The 26,741-nt window shown below is 47.7% G+C and overlaps 1 protein-coding gene across 16 annotated transcripts in view; it reads left to right on the top strand.

The window, feature by feature from the left end:
* Positions 1 to 26,741, top strand: part of GTF2IRD1 (GTF2I repeat domain containing 1) — a 174,489-nt gene that overhangs the window by 21,531 nt on the left and 126,217 nt on the right. For 2 of the 16 annotated variants that reach the window (XM_065573176.1, XM_008166146.4), the window contains exon 2: positions 7,016 to 7,111. The exons of the other annotated variants lie outside the window; for them this stretch is intronic. The gene's annotated coding sequence lies outside the window, so the exon portion shown is untranslated. The remainder of the gene's footprint in view (positions 1 to 7,015; positions 7,112 to 26,741) is intronic. 16 annotated transcript variants of the gene reach the window in all.

Raw genomic sequence — 26,741 nt, 5'->3', positions numbered from 1 at the left:
ATGAACACAGAAGTGAGCATGAGCGGAAACAAAGAACATGCTTGCCTGGCTCCCTGCTTCCCCTGTAGCTAATCAGTAATGACTGTATCTCATTCAGAAGGGAATGCCAAGACGTTGGGAGACTTTGAATGACAAATGTGCAGAGTGTCTGAAGTCCCCTCCCTGTTCCTAGGCTGTAAATTTGTAGCTATATCTCTGAAAAGCCTAACAGCAAATGCAGTTTTTAAACTGCTGTGTGTTGTGGGTGTGTTCTCCCCCCCCCCCCCCCCCCCCCCCCGCCTCCACTAACCCGCTCTTAGCTAGCGATGTTCCAAAAAGCATTTAAGGCCAGAACATTCACTCTGGGTATTGATTTTTCTGTCTCGCTTGAACGTGTTGCCCTCGCTCTTCTGTGTGTGTTTGAAAAGGGAATGGGGAGGACTAGACTTTAATGGGTGCTTCTGTATGGGCTGAGTGTCGCTGGCCTGTGTGTGGTGCTGTCTGGAACCGTGGCTTAGTTCTTTGGTTAACTTTGAGAGTTCGTACTTGGAGCCAGATGTACAAAAAAGCTCAGGGTGAGATATTCCAAGGCTCAGGGCCCATAATGGTGGCTAAACTTTTTCCAAAATGCGCAGCAGCAGCTCCCATTGTGACTCCTATGGCCGGATGTTCAGAAGAGCTGGTCACCCAATTTGGTGAGCAGTGGCTTTGTTTTGAAAACGCTGCCACTTACTTTGGTACCTAAATGGGAGCTGAGATGGCTTGAAAATCAGGCCCTACATGTGCTTAATTCTTACTATGGTGTTGTCAGCAACTGATGCTTGTGAGGGGCAGAGAGAATGGAGGAGGACTGGTCACTGGGGCAGCTTGTGTTTAGGTGTTGATGCTTGCGATGTGCAATAATGTCCTGTCTCTGCTGCGGAGGGAAGGGGAAGCCAAAACTCATTTTGTAAGAGCAGAAAAAATAGGACCATGGAGATCTCTATCTCTCCTCCCGCACCCCCTGAAATAGATAGGGGGAATGTAACAGAATGACATTAAACCAAGGAAAAATTAGCCTGAATATCAGGGAAGAACTACTCACAATGACCTCTTTTGGATTGTAGTGGTCCTCCAAGAAAAGTGATGGAGGCCCTGTCACTTGGGTCATTTAAAATTGGGCTGCAGGGAACAATCCTTCGCTGGCAGGGGGATCTTGTGCATCTATCCCATCAGTCCCTAGAGCACCTGTTGCATTAGTAATTAGCAGGGTCCTGTTCTCATATCTGTGAGAATCTATTTTTAGTAATAAGTCCTAACCACTGTATTTTGGATTCAATTCAATTCAATTCCAGATCTCTGCTTGGATTCCTGTCCTCTGCCACTTGGGAGAGCCTTGGTCTGATCCTTCCCAGGGCAGGGACCCGTCCAACGCAGCACTGGCCTGAAAGATACTGAGCTCACATCTACATGGGCTAGGCTACTTGTTTAAAGGTGCTTTGGTTGTAATTTGGGTTTTGGGCTGCTCCCCCATCTCCATCTTTCCAAGGTCAGGTTGTTTTACATAAGAACAGCCATACTGGGTTAGACCAAAGGTCCATCTAGCCCAGTATCCTGTCTTTTGACAATGGCCAATGTCTGGTGCTTCAGAGGAAATTAACAGAACAGGTAACGATCTAGTGAGCCATCATCCGCTGTCACCCATTCCCAGCTTCTGGCAAACAGATGCTAGGGACATCATCCTGGCTAATAGCCATTGATGGACCAGGTCAGGTTGTTTATCGAACGCCAGAGATGCAAACAACGAAGCGATGATGCATGAATGCAAGCCCCATGTGGGTTTTCACCGAAGACAGATAATAGCAGGACAGCTAGTCGGTTGCCTCGCCTGCTCCCGAGATTTCTAAAGCGGACAAGGTGTTGCAGCTGAGTAGATGAAATAAGTGACTCTTTAAATATTTACTTTTACATTATAAAGTAGCTTTGTGTTTACCCACTTTGAGGCTCTGTGTTGTGTGTGAAGAGCTTAGCAAAGAGCTCTCTAGCTTCCTTTGGAATGACTCCCTGAGGCTCCCGCTGCAGTATCTTGGGCTTGAAAGCAGATTGGCAATGTCGCTGATGGGTGACTCGCTCAGATTACCTAATTGCTTGCAACCCATTTAAGGGGAGCTGATTAAGAAATTAATTCACAATCTTAGGCTACATAGATCCAGATTTGAATGCTTTGATCACAGCGGAATAGGAAGGGATACAGGCAAACGTCACTTTCCACCCATCTGTCGGAAGCAAGGGGTAATTAAGGTGCTTCTGATGTTCGGATGATCAAGACTCGAGTGTTCAGATTTACATAGATAGAGGCAGACACATTTACGTTTAGGTTGTCCCCTTTGGACTGGATTCCCTCTAGAAATGGATTGGAGACACCTTCAGTTTTAGTTTAGGTGAGCCCTCAGCGAAAGATATAACCTGCCACAGTATCACTGTTCTCCCCTCCACGGCAGCTGTGATTCTTGCCCAAGGTTCAAATCTGATCAGACCGGTGGTAGAGGACGTTCTTGGTTCAGGAATGCCTTCTCTGGTGATATTTTCCAGGTTCTCCTCATTGTTTTCGAGCCTTCGGGCAAGGTCTTTTCCTTCAGCTCATTGAATCTAACCTAATCTGTCTAATTCCATGCTCCTCACACAGCGGCTGAGTGCCTAACGACATTTTCATTGCCACAACATAAAGGCCCAAATGTTTGTGCCCTTATAGGTCCTGTAGAAGGTGATAGAAAGTGATAACCTGACTATAGAGCTTTGTACTATCCTGCAGATTTAACAGAGTTACAGCCATGCTCTAGAATTCTATTAGGGATCTTAAACCCTATGGAAAGGATCTCTTTATTGTCTATAAATTCTGTAGGTTTTTGGAATAATTTATATGGAGCCATATCCGAATTTCTCTAGAAAGCTACCGGTTTCATCTCTCTAAGATTCTGTAGAACTTTCCCACAGGGCTGCTCGTGAATGGCCAGAGCCTTGTTTTCTCTGGGACTATTTGTATTACAAAAATCCCTCTCCGTATACAGAGGGACTTACTGAGACTAGACCCCCCTTGTGCTAGGTGCTGCACAGATGCATAATAAAAGTGTCAAAGAGCCTACAATCTAAATAGAGGAGACCGCGAACGGGGAAACAGAGGCACTGGGAGATGAAGTGAGTTGGCTGGGATCACCCAGCAGGTTGGTGGCAGAGCCAGGAATAAAACCCAGGTCTCTGGAGTCCCACTCCAGTGCCCTGTCCGACAATGCTGCCGGTCAATGCAGCATGTGTGTGTGCATGCACACACAGTACAAATTTAGTATCCTCTCGTTCTGTGATTTGCCTTTATTTTTACCTTTGGCAAAACTCAGCCTAAGCTTGATCAAAAATGTCATGTACAAGTCTGTCATTTATGTCAAATGTTCACTGTCTTGAGGTTTGGTTTTTTTATTATTATTTTTTTTTAAACCCTGCTGCTTCTGCTGAGAAGAATGAGGTAGTTCTGCACAAACAAGCTGTAGACGTCCAGCAAATTCAGAATTAAGACTAACGCAAGAAGAAACTCAAATGGAAATGCACTGTGCAGGCCCCCAGTCCACCTGAACTCTGCTCCTCTAGCGAGGCACTGAAGGCAAAACAAACAATGAGACAGGTCCGATGCAAACAGTGCGATCTCAGCAGCGACCACAAACACTTGAATGTCTGCTCTTAATCTCAGCAGTTGAGCAAACACCAGTCTTTGGTGCACTGGGAGTCTGTGGGTTGAAAGGCGCTATGTGCTCAGCGGTTGCATTCTACCCCAATATTGGTTTTGTGCCATTGTGTTAAAAAGGAAGTAAAATGGACATACTCCTGGTTTACGGTGATGGGGGGAGTAAATGGAAAAAACAGTCCGGCTTTCTTTTTCTTTTCTATTCTATTCTGCTTATGGGTACAAAAATAATAAGGCCAAATGTTTGAAAGGACTGCCTCCCTTGGCCGTGCCATGTGTGTCGGTAATGTTTGCACTTGCCTTTTTCCATCTGCATTCACAAGCGAATTGCAGGTACGGATCAGGTAGTTAGAGATCCAAGTACTCTGGTTTGCATCTGAGAGGTAATTTTGCTCATTCAGTGTATCTGTACCAAATAGGGTGGGGAGGCCTCAGATTGAAAGTTTACCGGCTGATCTAAGACGCCCATTTCTTTTCCTTTTTTCGCTTTTTGGAAATAACAAAGTAAAACAGTGAAAACAAGAGTCCTGGTAGTGTGACAATACAATGAATGGAGGGTCCAAATCTGAATAGTTAACCAAGCTGTGTTGCTAGTAACTTTAATTTTACTAGAATTATGATCCGTCATTGAATACTCTATTATTTACATCTCTTAGTAGATGAGGAAATGTCAGTTTATTTTGTTTAACATGGCAAGCACATATGTGTAAAATACCCTGTCTAGTATTTTTCAGCACTAGATCTCAAAGCACTTCACAAAGGAGGTTAGAATCATTATCCCCATTTTAGGATGGGGAAACAGGCATAGAGAGGAAAACTGCCTTACCCGAGGTCACCTACCAGTCCAGCAACAGAGCTGGGAACAGAACGCAGGTCTCCTGAGTTCCAGTCCAGTGCTCTGTCCACTTAGCCACACTGCTTCTCTTTAATCGCAGTCTGTTTCTTTGAGATGGTGACCTACTGTAATCTTCTCAGGTTAGCAGCAGTCTGATTTCTCTAGCATCCCTGGGAGATGTAGGCACGGAATAACTGATAAGGAGTTGGATCATTACTCTGTTCTTTCTATTTTGCATTTACCAAGAAATTAAGTTACTTGTAGTTCTTCGTGCCTGGTTATTCAACATGGGGAGAGCCATTTATATTATGGTAACTGTTCGAGGCCCCATGTGTTAAGCATGTGCGCGCGCGTACACACACACACACACACACACACACACACACACACACACACACACACAAAGAGACAATCCCTGCCCTGAAGATCTTGCAGTCTAAACATGTGACACACAAACAGTGGGAGGAGAAACAAAGGCACAGAAGCAAAGTGATGTGCCCAAGGTCACCCAGCAGGACAGTGACAGAGCCAGAAACAGAGCCTAGGACTCCTGCCTCCCAATTCAGTGCCCTGTCCACTAGACCATGCTGTATCCCTATTTTCAGCATGCGCTGTTTAATATACAGTAGTGGGTACTAGTCTGCAATTGATCTGATCTCACCCTTCCCCCTTAAGGAGGCACTGAGTGTGAGATGTCATTTCTGTTTTCACTTTCTCAGAGTCTAAAACGCCCGATTAAAACTGTGCAGTTGCTGCCTAAAAAGAAATGTGCCACAAGGCAGGTTTGCTTTGCAGGATTAAAAGCAAATAAATATTTATACAATATGCAAATCAGACTCGATAAGATATGCATATCATTGAGAATTTGAAGCGGTTTAGTTTTTTGGCCAAGATTAGGGTGTGTTTGTATCAGTCCATTATATAGTTTTCAAGTAACGTTTTGCTCCCAAAACAAAACCTAATCAGTTATTTGCTTCTTGAACTGCTCTGGTTTTAGGTTTCATGATTTACATACTCCCCCATATCTTGGAACAGTGACCTAGATGGATTGATTGGATGGAGAAAAGAAGCCACAGAGGGAGTAACACAGGCTGCATTTCTTATGCAAATGTGACATTGGTGCAGCTCCTAATATTCAGAGTGTTTACACTTAAGTGCAGCAGGCCTAGTGGTCAGGCTGCAGCCGAACAGTCTCTCCAAGCCTTGAGGTGGCGCTTTTGGGCAGTCTGGGGGCCTGGCAGCCAAACCACTGTGCGTTCCAGCACCCGTCCCGCAGCCCTGAGTCCCCTTGGCTCTCTCAGGCAGCAAGGGGGAAGAGGGAAGGATAGCAGGACCCAGGCCCTCCCTCTCTCCCCTGGGCAGGACCTGGTGGAGAGACCAGGCATGGCCCAGTCCCTTTTGGCTGCTTCTCCAGGTCCGCCTCCCCTGGGGTGCTTCCTGCCTTGCCTTTGGGGTATGGTCCCAGCCTACTGCTGATATGCATCCGAAGAAGTGGGCTGTAGTCCACGAAAGCTTATGCTCTAATAAATTTGTTAGTCTCTAAGGTGCCACAAGTACTCCTGTTCTTCTTTTTGCGGATACAGACTAACACGGCTGCTACTCTGAAACAGAACTTCAGCTGTGTGTGGGGGAGGGGACACTTCCCAGCTCATGCTCAGTCCAGTTGCCCTCTCCTTAATCAAGGGATCCCAATCGAGTCTTACTCGCATTCCCTGTATTTCGCCTGTGCAGTGTTTCTACCTCCGCGGCTGCAGTCTCTGTCTGCTTGAACTCCATGCATCCTCTGCCAGACTGCCAGAGCTCTCTTCTAAACAGGTCCTCCACAGGGAGCATCCCGGCAGCTGCTGAGGGATGGGGCCTTCCTGGCCCAACAGTGTTCCACCACTCCCTGTACTTCAGTGTGGGGTCTGCAAACCCCATCACACACGCTCCGAGCTAAGCATATGCTTGAGAGCGCTGTTGGATCGGAGTGCTCAGCGCCTTGCAAGACTGAACCTGTAGCAAGATCCCCAGTGGACTGCATGGAAACTTGAGCTCTTCCTCCTCTCCTGGTTCTAGGGTGCTCGGCTTGGCTTCGGGCTTTGGGGCGAGTTGTTGTAGACCTTTATTGTCTGCGTCTGGGGCGTAGCCCTGGCCAAGCATGTTGCTTTTAAATGTGTCCTTTGCATTATGATTATGCTGGTGGCCATGCGTGGGAGTCACGGAGCTGTTCGGCTTTGTTTAATTGCTTTGGAAATCTTTGGATAGAGGACTTCATGTGAGCTCGAAACAGTCGCGGTTCAGTTCAATTAACAGTACTTACTATAACCTAGTGATGTCCCAGAATCACACATCTACTGTGCTGAGACCAGACAAATGTTAGAGAGACGATTAAACCATAGTAACAACATTAAGTCGTGGTTTCTTTTTGTTTAGAGACCTCATTATGCAGCTCTAATTTACCTGGAAAGCACTTGATGATTGATTTGATTTATTTATTTATATTGCAGTAGTGCCCAGGAACTCCTGTCATGGACCAGGACCGTATTATGCTAGGTGCTGTACAAACAGACCAAAAAGATTATCCCTGCCCTTAAGAGTTTGCGGTAAGTGCTGTCCTGAGTAGGGATGCTCTCCTGAACCGGGGCCTACGCTGCGACACTAATGGTGCTATTCAGAAAAATCCCTAAGAGGGCTGACTAGATGGAAATGGATCACTGTGCTGAGTGCAGTGTTGCCAACATTGTATTTCAAAAATAAGGGACTCTTTTCTTAGCACCCCATCCTATCCCACCTCCCAGTATTATTATTTATTAAGTAGTACTCACCTACATTTGCTGTGATATTTCTTGCTACTTTTTGCATCACTCAGCAACTCTTGATCTTGTTGTGCAGAGATGAAGTACGGGACAGGCACTTTTCTATTTAAATAAGGGACAGCCCTTGTAATAGGGAATTGTTGGCAGCCCTAGCTGAGTGGATATAATTATCTAAGGACCAGACTGTACCACCCATACTTGTACCCTATTTTCCTATTGATTTCAGTATGGCCCACGACCAATGAGAATTAGGGGGTAAAAAGTCTGGCCTTAATTTGGGACCCGATTCTGCTATCCATGTTGACTTTGCCTGAATAAAGATTGCAGGATCGAGCCTTAAAGAATTAAATAAGACTAGGTGAAGAGAGAAACACTTAAAGAATACTGTCCTACATCACACCCAATGCAGTGCAGTGGCTGAGAACTGCATTGAGAGGGATATCAGCATGGAAAAGAAAGAGAGATGATGAGACGGAAGGATGCAGGAAGGATGCTCAGGGGGCAACAGCTGCAGAGAAAAAGGGACTTGTGCCAGTTGTATGAATGGATGGAGCAGGGCCTGGGAGAGGGGTGCAGAGAGAGAGAGAGAGAGAGAGAGGGTCTGTATTACTTTTCTGTATACAGTTGAGAATTGTTTTCAGGGCCTCTCCGGTCCCCTGACACTTCTCCAGTAACATACAAGCAAATTACATCTTTTTTTTTTTTTTTCCTTTGCAAATGTAAAGTTTTAAGTCTTTTAAACTAAACTCTGTCCTGACGAAACTAGAGATGTGATGCAGTTAGGGGCTGGTTGGGAGGGAAGGCCCCCCCGCTTCAGTCTTTGCTTTTGAAGCAGTCTTGATTTTTTTGAAAGGAGGGACAGTTGTACTGGGGTGCCCAGTACATGGAATTAGAGGTGCATGCATAGCAGAGAAGAGGAATGAAGGGCTGGGGAATGGAATCAGTGATTTGTTTGCGTTTTTTCCCCCAAAGGGAAGATGTACATATTTGTATTCACCGGTGAAGGAAATTCTCCTTTCCATGCACTTGCCGCCCTTTATGTCATCCCTAAATCTATCCATCCATCCTAGCAGTGTTCAGCTGGAGTACTGGCAAAGGGGGATCTGGGCATCTTCTCTAGGAAATTTATAAAAACAAAAAAACTCATGCCACCTGGTGCAATGCAAAGGCATAGGTTTGCGCCTCAGAAAACATCTTTATGAGCTGGGGATGACTCTGGAGTCTCCAGAGAGTGGCTGAATTCCTTTAGGGGCAGCGAATTCCCCTCCCCTCCCCCCCCCCCGCCACCCCTCAGATCAATTTGAACGGGATAAACAGAATTTTCAATCCAGGAGACCGTTGCTTCTGCCCCCCTGTTCCGCACACCCCCAGGGAACGGGGTATGTAGCCTAGTTTCAGTTAGAGCCAGTCAGAAAATGAACATTTCATAGAATCACAGAACTGGAGGGCTGGAAGACCTCCATGTCCTCTAATCCAGCCCCCCCATGCTGATTCCAGGTTTCATTCTACCTAGGCCATCCCTGACTGGGTTTATCTAACTTGCTCTTAAACCTTCAATGACCAGAATTCCAGAACCTCCTCAGGTAACCTATTCCAGTGCTTAATTATCCTTATGGTTAGAACGTTTTTCCGAATATCTAACCTGAATCTCGCTTGCTGCAAATGAAGTTGATTATTTCTTGTCCTACCCTTGGTGGTCATGGAGAACAATTCATCACCGTCCTCTTAACAGTTTTCAAATTTGTAAAACGTTGTTGTAATGACCTTCCTCAGCCTTCTCTTCTGTAGACTAAACATGCCCAATTCTTTCAACCTTTCCTCCGAAGTAGTTTTCCAAACCTCTTATCATTTCTGTTGCTCTCCTCCAGACACTCTCATCCAATGAAAGAACACACAAGGTAACATGTGACAACGCTGTCCAACCACGGGGCATTGAAACCATTTTTCCACATCAAGTTGAAACTAAATGAAAATCAAAACTAAATCAAATGCTCGGTTTCATTTTCAATTGCTCTTCCGCTTCTAACCATTCTTGTTTGAGATTTTTGTTGTTGTTGAAATTGACACATTGCCATGAAATATTTGTATTTTGACAAAACAGCATTTTTCAACCGGAAACTGTTCCATTGAAAATATTATGCTTGGCCTTTAGCTCTCTGATATTGCCTAATATAGAATAGTAGAGTATAATGGTGTGCTTTGGACCAGACTGTTCTTGGTTTTACAGTCCTGGGGACTGCTGTGAGCAACAATAATAATACATGATTATATAGCATTTTTCCTCAGTAGATCTCAAAGCACTTTATAAATGAGGTCAGTATCATCTCCATTTTACAGCTGGGGAAACTGAGGCACTGAGCAGGAACAAAAAAGGTCAGTGGTGGAGCTAGGCATAGAACCAAGGTTTTCTGAGTCCCAGCCTGGTGCTCGATCCACTAGGTCACGATGCCTCCTGGGGGCGTGGAGGGAGAAGGGGGGTGGTCTGGTCTCAGTCTTCGCTGCTCCCCTTGCAGGCTGTTTCAAGCTCCAGCAGAGAAGAGCTGCGGCAGGCTGGGTGCGTAACTGAGCATTGTGCATCCTCTTCTCTTGCTAAAGCTGTGTGGGTGAGTGAGAGGGAGGGGCAGCAGGCCTGACAAGGTGCCAGTCTTGAGTGGGGTGGGGAAGGGGGACAGAGAAGGGAAAGAGGCAAGCGGATTCAGCCAGATGAGGAGAGGTTGTGTTGGGAGAAGAGGTGGGTGCTAGAAAGCTGATGGGGGTCACAGAGCCAAACCCCACGCGTAGGTGAGCCCATTTCACCCTGGCATCTTCTCTGCATTTGCTAATGTAAGAACACTTCCCTGTCCCCTCACAGGAAGCATTGTCCTTAAGAATGCTTCCTCCCACGCCATGAGAGCTTTAATCTAGCTCGCATGAGTAACAATAGCAGTACACATGTGGTGGCATGGGTTTCAGCATGGGCTCGCCATCCGAGTGCGCTTGGGCTTCGGGCTACCGTGAGGCCGGTAGCGCTTGGGCTTCGGGCAGCCCTCTTGCCTCCGGACCCTGCGCCCCCAGCCGGGCACTTCCCCTCCCGGGCTCCGGTGGTGCAGGTCCGGAGGCAAGGGGGCTGCCCGAAGCCGGTAGCGCTCGGGCAGCTCGGCTCTTAAACAGAGCCGAAGAGTCAGGGGAGGAGCAGAGCCGCCATTTTCCCACACGTGTTCGGCTTTTTGGCAGTTCCCCCCGGACGGGGGTTTGAGTGCCGAAAAGCCGGACATGTCCGGGAAAAAGAGGACGTATGGTAACCCTATCGCAGGGGTATGCCTACCAGTGCTGCAAACACACTTCCCTTGCAGTGTAGACCTGGCCTGAGAGACAAGACTCCTGGGTTCTGTTCCCATTTCTGACACCGAGTTACTGTGGGGCAAGTCACTGAATTACTCTGTGCATTGGTTTCCCCTTCTGTAAAACGAGGCTAGTCCTACCATACCCTCTGGCACAGGGCTTGGGAGGTTCAACCCATTAGTATCTTTAGAGAGAGGCCCGAGAGATCCTGGGCTGGAAGGTGCTGTGCAAGGTAAGTGCTTAGGGTTACCATATTTAGTGCCTCCGAAAGGAGGACACTCCACAGGGCCCCGGCCCCGCCCCCGCCCCAACTCCGCTCCCTCCCCAAAGTCTCCGCCCCCTCCCCTGCTTCCCACGAACATTTGATTCGCGGGAAGCCTGAAGCAGGTAAGGGGGGATTGTGGGGGGAGGAGGCGCGGCCCAGGCTGGCCCCCCCGGCGTTTCCAGCCTGGGTCGGCTCGGGCCCTGGAGTGCCGGCCCCGGGCCCGGCCGAGCACCCCCGGCCCGCCCAGCACTGCCGGTCCCCAGGCCCCCGGCCGAGCACCCCCGGCAGCGCACCGCCAGTCCCCAGCCTGGCCCTCGGCACCACACCGCTGGCCCGGCCCGGCCCCCGAGCCCCCGGCCCGGCACCGCCGGCCTGGCCCCCGAGCCCCCGGCCCGGCACCGCAGCGCCGGCCCGGCCCCCGAGCCCCCGGCCCGGCCCCGCAGCGCCGGCCCGGCCCCCGAGCCCCCGGCCCGGCCCCGCAGCGCCGGCCCGGCCCCCGAGCCCCCGGCCCGGCCCCGCAGCGCCGGCCCGGCCCCCCGGCCCGGCACCGCAGCGCCGGCCCGGCCCCCGAGCACCCGGCCTGGCACCGCAGCGCCAGCCCGGCCCCTGAGCACCCGCACGGCCGGCCCCACATGTCCCGATTTTCCCGGACATGTCCGGCTTTTTGAGATTTCCCCCCGGACGGGGATTTGGAGCCCAAAAAGCCGGACATGTCCGGGAAAATCCGGACGTATGGTAACCCTATAAGTGCTAAGCCGTAGCATTATTTCATTATTTTGTTATAAACTGATAAAACTCCACTGCTGGACAACAACATACAATGTCAGGCAGTGTCCGAGCTAGTGCTTCTTCAAAACACCTCTACGCTCTGACTAGCAACAATGTTCTCCCGCCCCCTCCCCCCCCCGCCAGTCCCTATAGCTACTGTATTATGATTTCCCAGTAACATTGAGATCTGATACAGCTTCTTCATTCGTAATGCTAGTCACGCTGCAGCATGCAAAATACCTTTCCCTTTTTCTCTGCTAATAGCTTTTGATTGAGTTTTGGATGCAGTTTATAAACCAGTTACTGGTGGGGGTTTTTTCTGCCAATTTTACCAAGAAACCTATTTTAAACTGTCCAGCGCAGCTGTCTGATGTCCTTTCAGGGTGCAAAAGGATGAGGGCGGAACATGCCAGGCTCTGTAGCCTTGGGACACCTGGAAACCGACTTGCTTTGATGATTTGGATCAGGCACAAAAGCATTTGTGCTCACCAGACTTGTTTTTAGCGAGCTGATATTACAGATGTAGCCATCCTTTGTGTGGCTTTTCGGGGGGGGGGCGGGGGGGGTGATGGATGCATCTCTTTTCCTTTCATCTGGGTGAAAAAGCTTTGTCTGTAATTGTCAGTGTGAGTTCTCCATGCCTAAGGAACGGATTCTTAAGTTATGTGAAGCATGAGTAATTATTTACCTGTAGGGCTCCTGAACACAAGAGACATAGACCCCCTTTTAATTTAAAGAAGTGTGTGTGTGTAATAGAAAATTGCAGTTAGGATCTCCCTAACTGCGCAGAAAACAACAAGCTTTTTATGTTGGCTCTTCTGGTACTAGAAAAGCAGGCTAGAATAAAGATTTACAGTGTTTGGGAGATTAAAGGCCCTTGTTACATTGTTCAAATACCACGAGATTAGTTTCCAAGGAGACAGATACCAGTTGTCATAGGCACCAGGGGGCCAGGAATTAGGATTGCGATTTTTTTTTTTATCCTGATCACGCAAACAGTAGCTGAATGCTGTTAAAACTCTGGCTTTAAATAACATGAGTGTTAGCTTACATACCAAGAAACCAGACTCTGGAAACTTTTTTTTTTTTTCTTTTTTCCCCACCCCCCTGGTTTCTTTTTGATGAATCTTGGCTTGAACTCTGCTCCACAAATGTAGTAAATCAACATTTTAAAAATAAAAATAGCCCCCTTTCCCCATGCCACTGAGAGTGTTAATTTCCCGTTTCGGTCCCTGTTGCCAGAAGAGTCACTCACCTTGCTTTCTCGGTGAGGCTTCCCTTTCCCTCTTGGCTTGGTAAATTAAGAAATACAGCTCCATTTCAGAGCTAAAACACTCCTGATCCCCCTGACCCGCTTGCCCTTGTTCTGTGAACATGAAGTTACATAAATAGCAGAGAGGTCACCTCTGGGGCATTTTCATTTTGTTCATCAATATGGGGGATGTGGGCTGGCAAAGAACTTGAGTTTCAAAACTGCACCCCACCTCGGAGCCATTAGCCGGTGTCTGGCTGTAGCGCAGCAGAGAGTGGAGGCTTTTATTTTTGAAGCCCTGCAAAGCCCTTTGACTGATACAGACGCTTGATACATTTTAATGTGAGACTTTATCCCAAAGGGGAAATAAACTAGAACAAGACTTGTCAATCTCGTCTATGACCTCCCATGTAGGCAGGAACTATCTAGGAGCTCCTTCCTATTCAGAAATATGAGAAGGGCAGAGGGGTGCTCATCTCCAGTTTGAGAACCCCTGAACCAGAAGCATTTGGTCCCAATCCCATAAGGTGCTGGACAACACCTCAACCCTGACTTGAGTGGGAGTTGAAGGCATTCCATTTTGCAAGCAGTTTCCAGCAGGATCAACCCTGGTCTTATTTACAACCAATTTTTGTGTAACAGTTGGTGAAAAATAAGGGCTGTTGTTGGCCCTGGTAAAATATGGCGCCTGTGAGTGTATTACTTGGGGGAGAAATTATTTCCAAGTGTTGTAGCAGGGTCTTTGTACTCCTTTTAAAAACATTATATTACAAACTGTACGTGAGGGATATGATTTGCTGCATCACTAATACAGTAGCACATTTCTCTGTAACCCACAGCACAATGGATCAAATTCTGCTTTCATTTACACCGATGTTAATCCGTGTCATTTACCCGAAGCCAGTGGGGTATTCGGGGATAACGCACATGCAGAATTTGGCACTATATTTCTCAAAAAAATCTTTGTTTGAAAATTCCTCTTTCAGGAACACATGGCTAACAAAAGCTTATCCCGGATGCCATACAATGAGCTGTTTGATCTGTCTGTGTTTCTGTTGCTGGTCTGTCTAGTTGTGCCTACACAAAACTGAAATACCTACCGGTGTTGGTACCCCTGAAAGAGTCCTGTGACTTCTGAAGGTAACTTTTTTTCCCCCTCTTTTTCATGGTAGGTAGTTAATCATCTCTTGAGATAGCTAGTGATAAACATTCCTGGTTCGTGATCAGAATGGTACAGGGAAAGGCAGCAAACCACAGGGAGATGGGATTAGTCACTTAACACACGCTACTAATTTTAGTCTTCTGGACCCTTGGGTTCTGAGAAGAGCGATTTGAGTCCTTTCATCGCTCCCTACTGCCAGAACTGTTTTTTTTTTTTTATTGCTCCCATTGTGGAGGGGACTGTAATACTGGACTTTGGTATTGCTGGCAATCTCTGTTACTAGGAAATGTGAAATGCCGTATTGTTTCCACTCCTCTGGGAATGACAGAAGAAACGTATCCTCATTCATATGATTAAATCGTATGGTTTATAGATTCATTTTCCCCCTTCCTGGGGTGCATATAGGGTGGGTTAGAAGCGTAGGTGTCTGAAGAGGGAGCTTCACCACTATTGAACGTCAAGGTCTGTGTTTATGATCTGAAACCTCCAAGTCGCCAAAGGGAGGCAAAACTCTGGGGATTTTTTCCTTTGAAATAAAAGGCTTGTGTGAATTCCCCGGGTCTGCCAAAAATAGAACCAGAACTCTCCTGCTGCAGAGCGTCTGCCTTTGGATTTTGATGAGGTGGTGGAGCTGTGGGGTGAGAGAAGCCCCAGAGAACCTCTTGAGCAGCAGGTCTCGCAGGTGGAATGAATCACATCACCTCCTTTGGTGAGAGCTGCAGTAGGGAAGGAGGCCAGGCACTTGCATAAGGAGTGGAGAGATCTTGGAATGAAAGTTGACTCATGAGAGCCAGCCCTCTGTCTGTCTGTCTCTGAGGCTTAGCTGAGGCAGAATGATCCATTGTAAGACACAGAGTCCTTCTCAACCCTGAGAGTTCCTCAGGGCTCCAGCTGGTGAGTTGAAGGGGTATTCTCCCCCCACTTCCCCCCGGTCAGGTGAAACGCCAGCAGGATTTGTGTTTGGTACAAAACTCTTGTCTCTATTAAACCTTATTACGATCCAGATCGTGGGGGAGGCAAGGGTTGTGCGTGCAATACTAAGTAGGAGCAATTGTACCACTGGCTCAGAGGTGGCACCCTGTCAGTAGGCGGTTTCTGGGCAGGATATTGGCCAAAGCTCACCCCTATACTGGGATACAGGAATGTACTTGCAGCGCTTTACAGCAGGATTATACGTACAGATATAAAAGGGCTTTTCTCTGCTGAGATTGCCATTCTGCTGTTTATGTTGGCCATGTGATCCCGTGGATAGTGAAAGGCCTGGGAACTGGAAGACCTGGCTTCTGTTCCTTGCTCTGCCGCGGACCTGCTGTGTGTGACCTCGGGCAAGACACTTCACTTCTCTTTCTCTTTGAACCCTGTTTATCTAGATTGTAAAGTTTCTGGGGGCAGGAAGTGTCACTGACTGTATATATACACAGGACCTAGCTCAGTGACCATGCAAATAATAAGTCTCTTGTTTCCTTCTCAGACATATAGAAGGTAAGTATTTCTGAACTGGAGCTACAGAGAGCCTCCTGTTCTGGCCACCGGGGTGAGTCAGAAGAATGGCTCTACTTCTTCCTTCAGCATCCTGTAGTCCAACACCTGGTGACACACAACTTTAAACATTACAGTATCCCTGTGTGTGTTGTGAAGGAGGGTGACTATGACATCAGTATGTATTGATTTAACACACACAACTGATTGGCCTGTTTAAATTTATTTAATGTTTTAGTCCTTGAGACTAAGTTCAAATATTAGATTGTAAATGCATTTGATTTTTATCTGTCATGACGGGACTCCCTTAGAAGCCAGTCAGCCTCTGCTAGCTGTGATAGTTGGTGGTATTAATAAAGGTAGCACCTAGCAGGGCCCAGTTGTGCCAGCTCTCTGCAGGCACATAATAAGACAGTCCCTGCCTCAAGAGACAACACAGACAAACAGGATGAGAGAGGCGACGTGACATACCCAAGGTCACCCAGCCAGTCAGTGGCAGAGCCAGGACTAGAACCTAGGTTTCCTAACTCCCAGTCCAGTGCAATATCTTGGGAGCCATGTTGTGTCTCACTGTGGATTGATGGGAAGTGCTCCCTTCTCTCCCGGATTCTACTCCCTGGGGAAGGCAGGGGCCATTAGGACTCCAGGCTGGGTCTCCCGCGTGGTGTTACGCCTCACTGCTGCGAAGCTGCCATAAAGATCCACTCCTGTCATTTTAAATAGGGTATTGGTTTTGAAGCAAACTCTTAAAAACAATTGCACCATAATTCAGAATGGTTTAAAAAAAAAAAAAAGTAAAAATGTTTGTTTCTTCCCGTGAGCAGTCATTATTTTAATTTTACATTTTCTACTGGCGATGTAGCAGGAAAACGGTGTAGTAGTGGGCGAATGCAGCACCTGCTATGTTTTGTGCGATTGTAATAACTCTGGGCGAAGGGTTATAATCTTCTGTGTAACATGCAACCCAAATGGCCTGCAAACAGTTATAGTAGCTCCCGATAACCATCTTTTTAAACCCTCCCTCATTACATACATAAATAGGGGCCCAATTTTCAAACAAATCCCAGCCAACAAGAAAGCTCGGCTCCCATTTCTAGGCACCAAAATAAATGGCTGGATTTTCAACTTTTTTTTTTCTTTTTTTGAACCTGGCCATAAGGGCCTCGAAGGGAGCTGCTGGGTGTTGCGTATTTTTGAAATCTGCCCCTTATATAGGTGCTTAAAATGGAAGCTGAAGTATTTTTGAAAACCTGGCCCCAGTTGTGGCTGCTGAGCAGTTGAAAATCAGACCGTGAGCTCTTTGGAAAATCTGGCACTTAGACCCTGATTACTTGCAATTGAGTCTAGCGACCTGGCTATCATGCGGTTGTGTCCTGACCCGGGTACAACACTGAAAGCTGGTAGTGTAGATGGTTATTATTTCAAGCTGTTCGCAGACTCAAGCAGACAAAACCGCATTGGTATATGGTCACTTGACGTTTTGAAGGTTTGTTTTTTTTTTTTTTCCTGAAACCAGAGGGATAAAGTCTCTGCCTTTTTCAAAATGAAGGTTTATAGTCTGGAGTACAAGAGATGGTCACCCAGGAAAAGTGATGACTCGCTGAGCTGCGAGCTGTAGTGGATCTTCTGTTACGCGTTACACGTTTATTACAAAAAGCACGTTTTTATGGGTGAATAAACCCTGCCCATTTGTGCTTCATTAAAAAGCAGTGTTTTTTTGCGATAGGCATTTCCATGTATTCCCCCAGGTTAGTTCTTTCCCCAACCCCATGCAATTATCTTTCAATTTACCTTAACAAATATGCCTTGTTTTTTTAGAAGTACAATCTATAAACCAGCAGATTCTTATTCATACACAAATGAAAGATCAGTTCACAAGTAGCACAGCAAAGCACTTAAGCATGTGCTTAACTTGAAGTATGTGAAGATGGGAGGTTAGCCACGTGCTTAAGTGCTTTGATGGATTGGACAATTATTCCATTGATGACAACAGGGAATCTACGGGGTTCTGTCCCCTCCAAACAAAATGAGGCCTCACTCATGCTGGAGGATTGAATAGAGCAGGGGTCGGCAACCTTTCAGAAGTGGTGTGTCGAGTCTTCATTTATTCACTCTAATTTAAGGTTTCATGTGCCAGTAATACATTTTAACCGTTTTAGAAGGTCTCTTTCTATAAGTCTATAATATATAACTAAACTATTGTATGTAAAGTAAATAAGGTTTCAAAATGTTTAAGAAGCTTCATTTAAAATTAAATTTAAATTGCAGAGCCCCCTGGACCGATGGCCAGGACCCAGGCAGTGTGAGTGCCACTGAAAATCAGCTCACGTGCTGCCTTCGGCATGTGTGCCATAGGTTGCCTATCCCTGGAATAGAGGGTCTGGGCTAATGCTGATGGTCAGATTTTACAGTGTGAGGGTTAAGAGTGTTTTTGCCTTGATGTCTTGCCGTGCTCACACCACGTTGGGCTAGACTTTTCTGTGGGGCAGAGAGAAGGATTTTTCCTTTGTTATGGTTGCATATATTAATGGGTTAAGACCCTCCCCCCCCCCTTTTTTTCCCCCCTCAAGATAACTTTTTGGAGGAGAGTGGGGGTATAGAGGTAGGAAGTGGAAGGGAGTTGATTTATACATGAGTCTGTAGGCGATGGCTCCTCTCCCTCTCTCGATCCGGTCTCCCCTCCCCCAGCAGACAGACGCCCACCGGAACAATGGCATCCTCCCTTCCTCTGCACTGACTGGTGTCTCATGGGTACATGTGTGACAGGTTTCAGTGTGGTAGCCGACTACAAAAGTAATTTCCACCCCTTCTTGTCAACTGTTGAGAATAGCCCACTTCCACCTTTAATTGAACTGGCTCGTTAGCACTGACCCCCCTCTCCCCCACTTGGTAAGGCAATTCCCATCTTTTCATATGCTGTGTATTTATACCTCTCGACTGTATTTTCCACTCCATGCATCTGATGAAGTGGGTTTTAGCCCACGAAAGCTTATGCCCAAATAAATGTGTTAGTCTCTAAGGTGCCACAAGGACTCCTCGTTGTTTTTGCAGGCACATGTGTGTGGCTCACAGCAGCATGAAGTGGGTTGAGGTCCGTCTGTTTGCAAGCACTTGGTTTCTTCACTCTGCCCTCAGTTCTGCCAAAGAGCTTAAGCAAGTTGCATTAAAGTCAATGGGAGTCATGGACATGCTGAAAGTGGAGCTCAATCCAGGCTTCTGAAGTTATGTCTACACTGCAGTTAAACATCTGTGGCTGGCCCATGTCAGATGACATGGGCTTGCAGGGCTCAGGCTGTGGGGCTGTAAAATTAGGATGTAGACATTTGGGCTCAGACTGGGACCTTGCAAGGGAGGAAGGTCCCGGAAGCCCAGGCTCCATCCCAAGCTGGAATGTCTACACCACAGTTTTACAGCCCTGCGAGCCTGATTCAGCTGACACGGGCTAGCTGTGGGTGTTTAATTGCAATGTAGACGTACCCAGTGAGGAGGAAAGATAGGTTGGCTGGTCAGCGGGGTTTGCACTGGGCTCCCTCCCATTGAGCACAGGTGCAGCATGTGGCCTCTATCAGGGCTGGCACTAGACCAAATGGCACCCCAGATGAGCAGTGTCTTTGGTGCCCCCCTCTCCATTTGTTAAACTTTTTAATACCTATTTTTATTGGATTTGGAGCCCATTTCGTGACTTTGGTGCACGATTTGCATGCATGATTTATCCCTGTCATATAAGATGATACATTTGCCCGCTAGGATCTGTCAAACTGTATTTACAGAAAATCTCAAAGTCTGGAAGGTTCCACAAGATTCTACAGAGGTCCAGAACATTCTAGGAGGTTAGTGAAAAATGAATCCACCTACGCAATACCGGAAACGTGTTATTTCAAGCATTCTATTTTCCCTTCTGCTGCTAACAACAAAAACAGCACCCCAAGCCCAGCACCCCCAGTTAGGGTGACCAGATCAGAGAGGCGAAATATCGGGACGCGGGGGGGGAGGGAGGGGGCGGAGCCAAAAAATAAAAAAGCCGGTAGGGAGGAAAAAAAAAAAAAAAAGCACGAACAAGCGGGAAGCGCCTAGGCTGGTGCCGGTAAACAGCGGCCCCCGGGTCCCGGGATGCAACAACCCCTGCCCGGAGCCCGATGCCGCGGAGATGGGCACGGACAGGGGGAGCACCCCCGCCAAGTCCCTGCGCGGAGACCGTCCTGGGCTGGCCGCGGGCGCGCCAGCGTGTGGCAGCCCCTTCCCTGGCAGGCTTCAGCTCCCCGCGGGCCCGGGAGTGCAGCCCGACCGGCCCTTCCAGCTGCTACTCCGCCTCTCCCTCGCCGCGTGTCAGGCAGAGGCATCTGCCTGGCACCCAGCGCCAACTACACCCCTCCGGGGCCGGAGCGCACGTGGCGGAGGTGAAGCCCCGAGGAACCAGAGCCCCACGCGGACAGCTGCTGCCCCCCCACCCATGGGCGCGTAGGGAGCCGGTTCCCCAGGCTGGACCCGGGGCTGCCCCCCTGCAGGTACCCCCCGCCCTCCTGCCTGCGATTGGGCCAGGGCCAGGCCGGACTCATCCCGCTGTCCCCAGGCCTCCTCCCTCCAGCGCTTGCCTGGGAGGGAGGAGGAATACGGCGTGCTTCGGAAAGAGGCGGGGATTTGGGGAGGGATCCAATGGGGCAGTTGAGGGGGTGGGGCCAGGCCGAGGATTTGGGGAGCTATCCAATGGGGGAAGGAGGGGGCGGAGTTGGGGCGAGGGAGGGGGCGCGAGCCAGAGCGGAGGGCAAAAATTGCTTGTTTGTCCAGTGTCCCGACCAAACATTGGTCGGGACGCGGGACAAACGAGCAAATATCGGGACAGTCCCGACAAAATCGGGACGTCTGGTCACCCTACCCCCAGTGGTCGCCTGGGTTGCCTGCCTCTAAATCTGGCCCTTGTCTGTAAAAGAACGAGACAAAGAGTGACGAGGCGTGCGCTGCTGCGAAGTCTACACAGCAAAAACAGAACCCACAACAACGAGTCTGAACCCAGGTCTACAGACTCAGGCTTGCGGGGTTCGTGCTACGGTGCTAAAAATATCTGTGTAGCTGTTGCAGCTCGGGCTCTGAGCACTCTCCCCTCCCCTCAGGCTTCACAACTGAGCTCCGGCCTGAGCTGGAAAGTCTACACAGCAACTTTTAGCGCTGTAGTGCAAGCCCAGGTCTGTAGGCCTGGGCTCTGAGACTCACTGCCGGGGTGGGGTGGGGGGGGTTTAAGCTGTGTAGATGTACCCAGGTTATTCTGGCCTGACAGATTGATGCCTAAGTAGAGAGCAGCTAGTTAAGCGCCTATTTTCATGTCCTTTCTCCAGACGTGCCTGTGCCTCCTTTTAAACCCTGAGCATTGGTGAGCAAGGGAGTGGGCTTTACTTTCCTAGGTGTCTCTCTGTGGACCCCCATCACGACAGTATCTGAAGACCTAAGCCAGTAGGCTAGGCCTCATGTTTTACGGAGGCCCAGCCACAGCTGGAAACGGGGCACAATGGATCTAGCATCCTGCCTATGCATTGCTTAGACATGGCTGTGTATCATAAATCCCAGTGTGTTCTTGGGATATACTACAGTTATGCTAAGAGTGCAGCACTTTCCATGCACCATCCAACAATCCTAGATGCCACCTGCGCTCCCCCAAACTCGGGTGTGTGCCCAGAACTTATTAATGTACCGCAAAGTTGTCCTTTCTGGACTTGTACCCAGGCTTGAGTGCTTGGATTCTGTTGCGATAGGGGTGTTAGAAATACCCGCGCTCAGTGGTGTGCCTAGTTTAAAAAGTGTTCTTACAAGGAATTGGAGCATTGGATACTTTTTAATTTGGGTTCCCCTGGGCAAAGATGTTTGGCGTGGCTGGTCTGTTTGCTGGGGGAGGTCCATTACCACTTTGTTGGAGCTGCAGCTCCTAATGGTGAGACGATATGTAAGGACGAGAAATACAGAGGCACGGCTCATGAGCGACTGGGGTCTGCAGCTTTATTGTACAAGAAACTCTTCCTCCGTGACAGCAGTTTCCTGTCCAGGATATTCAGAGTATCCTTTCCCTGTGGTAATGGTACTTAGTTCCCTATTTTCTTAATCAGTTAAAACCTGGTGGTTGTGTTAACTCTCCAGACATTGCAGTGTTAGGCCTTGTTTACACTAGAAAGTTGTACTGCTTTAACTGTCCTGGTCGTATTAAAGCAGGTTGTAAGTTCTTTGCGACAGGACCTGTCCTTTTGTTCTGTGTCTGGGTGGCGCCTAGCACAATGGAGGCCTGGTCCAGGACTAGAGCTCCCAGGTGCTAAGGTAATACAAATAAATAATAATAAACCATAATAGCTGTACAACTCCCCCAGTATGGATGCAGTTTTACCAGTATAAAAATGTTTATACCAGTACCGCTAGCTGATATAAGGCACCTCAGTACAATTGTAAAAGTAAAAAAGCAATCCCCTAGCCAAAATAGTTGCACCAGTACAACTGTCAAGTGTAGAGCAGGCTTTAGTGGGCAACAAAACAATATAAAGTGCAAATGTCGTCTGAGTTGAAAGGTCCATGGAGTGCTGGGAATTTGTTCATCTTACACAAATGGGGTAGGGTACGGGGTGATTTTTATCTTTTTGCAAGAGCACTTGGTTTGTTCTTTACTTGTTCTCTAAGTGGGACTAAACTGTGCCGAGTGAGGTTTGAAATGGATTATCTGGAAAAGCAGGACTCTGACTATAATGCCTATTTTCGTTTTCTCACCAGCACCTATGTGAGCAACTTTCCAACAGGTGCTTAGGTTTTGTTTGTGCTGCCTGTAAAAGACAACAAAGATAGGTGCCTTGCAACGAGAACCTGTTCCGCTGAATATTACCCAGTGAAAAGAACAAAGAGAGATTGAGGAAAGACAAAGAGAGACTTCAAGAGCCACAAGTTCTGTGACTCGGATCGGTTAGCTCGTTCGGCGATGACTACTTTGACTTAGGCATAAGGGATTACATTTCAGCTGGAACATCCCAGGAAGGTTCAGGGATCTTTTCGAATCACTAGGCCATGCCAGACATTTTGTTATCTAACTTGTTCGCAAGTCAGCCCATGTGGGACTTGTAATATTTTCATGTTTTAAAGTCCTTTTACCACAGTCACCTTTTAAAACAATTGTTTGGTCCATGTTGTTCTGCCTCCAGAGAAATGCAACGTGCTCAGCAGGAATCCATGCTGTCTCTTCCTTTGCTGGGCAGTGGAGTAATAGCAGCAAGCCGGGGCCAGTTTTTCGGTTACCACAATGCTATATCGATGGTGCGCCGTCAACCATCCAGTAACGAATTTCTGTGGCTTGTCTGGGTTGTGGTGTTCCAGCACTTGTTAGTGGAGTCAGGTTCAGTTGCATCCGTCAGCTTTACTGATACCAATGTTTGCTTAAGTGATTAGAAAAGCCACAGCTTGAAATTCAAGTCTGGTCTCCAATACTCAGCTTCTTATTGGTCAATTTTATGTGGTTTCCTCAGGAGACTCCAGTTGGTTTGATGCCTCATTGTTATATTAGCTAGCTAATCGCCGTATGTGGTCTGTGAAGAATGTACGTTGAAACTTCCAAAGATTGGTAGGTGTCCTAAAATACATTCAGAATTAATTTAACCCTAGGGGCTAAATTCTTCCCTCTGGGCTTGTTCACTGCAGTGTTAACTCAAGGTATAACTTGAGTGTTGCCCATAACCTTGCATCCATAGACGCACAAATCTGTGGCTCAGCATAAGTGGTGCTTTAAACTCCAGCTAGCTGGCCCCTGAGTGGGTATGAGTTTGAAGCACCACTGCTCTGAGGACATTTAAGCTAGTACTGCACCGGGGAAGCAGCTAATCTGCGCTGCTAATACAAGCGCTTTGTGCAGCTCCAGTGTTTATTCTCCAGTGTGGGTGCTCTCGCTGGAGCTTGGCTAACTCAAGAGGAGTTAACTGAAGCGTAGAGAACTCAAGATACCCCCCCCCCCCAAAGCAAAAACTCAGAATGGGTTATTTTTTAAAATGCCTTGATTTTTTTTTTTTTAAAGTCGGCCCCAAAGACCTGGCTCAGGACTTTTGAACACCTGAAGTTAGCAATACTGCAGTTACCCAGTATGGGGCTGACAAGCTGGAAAGTGGTAAAGGACCACAAATGATCAGGATCTCCTTTGAAACAAATTGTAAGGCAGGGCCGGATTTAGGGGCAGGTGACCAAGGGGGCCGCTGGGCTCGGCTGCTGTTTTTGTCATTACCAAGTATAAATACAGATTTACAGATCCCAGCGTGCACATGTATGGTCTTATGACCTGGGGATAAATCATGCATACAAATCATTCATCAAAGTTGTGAAATGGGCTACAAATGCAATAAAAAATAAGGTATTCACAAGTTTAACAAATGGAGTGGGGGTTGCTGAAGAGGCTCCTCTCCTGGGGTGCCATTTGGTCTAAGGCCGGCCCTGCTGCGAGGGCTTGGGAGTTTGCATGGTCTCTGTTAGGGACCTAGGGAGGTTGTGGAATCTCCGTCTCTGGAGATATTTAAGAGTAGGTTAGATAAATGTCTATCAGGGATGGTCTAGACAGTATTTGGTCCTGCCATGCGGGCAGGGGACTGGATGCGATGACCTCTCGAGGTCCCTTCCAGTCCTATAATCTATGAATTCAGTGGTTCTCAAACTTGGGCCGCCGCTTGTTCAGGGAAAGCCCCTGGCAGGCCGTGCCGGTTTGTTTACCTGCCGCTCCAGGCCAATGGGGGATGCAGGAAGGGCGGCCAGCACGTCCCTCGGCCCGCGCCGCTTCCCACAGACCCCTTTGGCCTGGAGCAGCGAACCGCAGCCAGTGGGAGCTGCGATCGGCCGAACCTGCGGACGTGGCAGGTAAACAAACCGGCAAAGCCCGCCAGGGGCTTTTCCTGAACAAGCAGCGGCCCAAGTTTGAGAACCACTGTGTTAGATCACTAAGAAAAGGCCTTAAAACTGGGACATGCAGATTAGGTGTCAGGGCATGGAAGCCAAAGGAGCGCTTTTACCCACCCCTCTCAAGAATTGATCTCCAAGAACTTGCGAGAGAGGCATGCAGGCTCCGTGCTGGCAGGCGCGCCTCTTTGCGCTGCATAACACGTGTGCCCCTACCAGGGGTCAGAGTGGTGGTGGTGGTGGGGACAAAGCTTGTTTCCAGAAATGGCTTTGAGCTGCACGTTGAGCAACAAAAACAACTGAAAATGGGACTGGATGGGAGCACAAATAGATGTATGTACACACACACACCGTTTTTGTGCTTTGCTGTTTTTTTTTGTCTGTGGCTTGTGGGTCCCCACCCTTTATACATCAACATGAGGAGTAACTAACCCCATCATTTGGAGAGGAAGGGCGTGGTCCTGTTTTTTCTTTTCAAGCCTCCATCCTGACTCTTCCTTCTTCAGTTGCTCTCACTACTGTGGCAGTTGCTGTGTGGGGCAGGGGGGTAAAATACATCAGAATGGCCATACTGGGTCAGACCAATGGTCCTTCTAGCCTAGTATCCTGTCTTCCAACAGTGGCCAGGGCCAGATGCTTCAGAGGGAATGAACAGAACAGGTAAGCATCAAGTCATCCATCCCCTGTCATCCAGTCCCAGCTTTTGGAAGTTAGAAGCATCGGGCTGCATCTCTGATGATCTTGGCGAAGAGCCATTGATAGGTCTATCTTCCATGAACTTATTGAATTCTTTTTTTTAATCCAGTTATAGTTTTTGATCTTGACCATATCCCCTGGCAACGAGTTCCACAGGTTGACTGCGTTGTGTGAAGCAGTACTTCCTTTTGTTTATTTTAAACCTGCTGCTGCCTATTACTTTCATTGGGTGATCCATGGTTCTTGTGTTATGTGAAGGGATAAATAACACTTCCCTAGTCACTTTCTCGACACTGTGCATGATTTTATGGACCTCCATCATATCCCCCTTAGTAGGGTGACCAGATGTCCTGTTTTTAAAGGGACAGGCCTGTTTTTTGGGACTTTTTTTTTATATAGGTGCCTATTAACGCCCCCGGTCCTGTTTTTTTCACAGTTGCTATCTGGTCACACTACCCTTAGTCGTCTCTTTTCCAAGCTGAAAACACGAAAGGCCAAGTCGAGGTTGCCTTGGTGTGCAGGTGTATATGGAAAATGAGGTTGCCTAATGGAGCATGTTCCCGAGAACCTCCAGAGCTGGAGCTGCTGGTGGCACATTCAAGGTGGTTAGGGCTGTGGTTAGCACTTCTTCATAAGCCCTCTACCTGAGCCAGTTGTCCCACTTTTCTTGGGACCTCATGCCAAATCCATTGAAGTCAATGGAAAGACTCCCATTGACATCAGCAGATTTTTGGATCAGGGTTTTGTAGATTGCACCTGTTCTTGGTAGGAATAATCTGTGCAGGGCCTACATTAGCATGCTCCTTGGATATATTAATTTTTTCATGCTCACCTCTTTCTTCCCCCCCCCCCCAAGTATCAAGTTCCTCCTTTATGTGACCCAAGGTTTCCTTTATGACTGAAGGCAGCCAGCTTCCAGTTGCACTAAAGGAGGGTTAGAATGTAGTGGGGAAACTGGTAAGAAGTAATGAAATCTGTTAAGTGAAGCCCAATACAGTATATTTCATATAACAGGTGCCACTTAAAAGCACAGTTGCAGTGTTCCCAATTCGAACAATATTTGGTGCGTTGCTTAAAGTCCCAGGTCCTGGAGGCATGTGATTAGGTAAGAATCTTAGCTTTCATTTTTTAAAACGTTTCTAGCCCTCATTGGGAAGAAAAGCTTGAAAATGTGACTTGAGTGCCTCTTAAAGGCTCAGAAACCAAAGGCAAATAGAGCCCAGCGTTTATTATATTTTTAAAATCCCATGATTTCTAAGGCAATCTCAATATTTTATGTGGCCTAATGTGTGATTTTTTTTTTTTTTTTTTTTTTTTTTTGGCAAGACTACAGTTGTTTACAGGAAGAGACTTTGTTAAAATGTAGTACCAGAAAGTTACCCGTTCAAGAGTTCATCCTGCCTGTGAATATATTAGAGCTGGTGGGAAAAAGTGAGCAATTTTTCACAGTAAAATTGATATCTGGAAAATTTTCAAGCAACTCAGCTCTCCAGAGAGAGAGTAATCAGCTTAGAGTCTGCTTTTCAGACGTGCTGAGCACCCACAGCTCTCCTTACCTGCAAATCAGAGCCCTGGTTAGTGA

The sequence above is a fragment of the Chrysemys picta genome, chromosome 19 (assembly GCF_011386835.1).
Source record: "Chrysemys picta bellii isolate R12L10 chromosome 19, ASM1138683v2, whole genome shotgun sequence".
Lineage (NCBI taxonomy): Eukaryota > Metazoa > Chordata > Testudines > Emydidae > Chrysemys > Chrysemys picta.
This window is presented reverse-complemented; position numbering and strand designations above follow the sequence as displayed.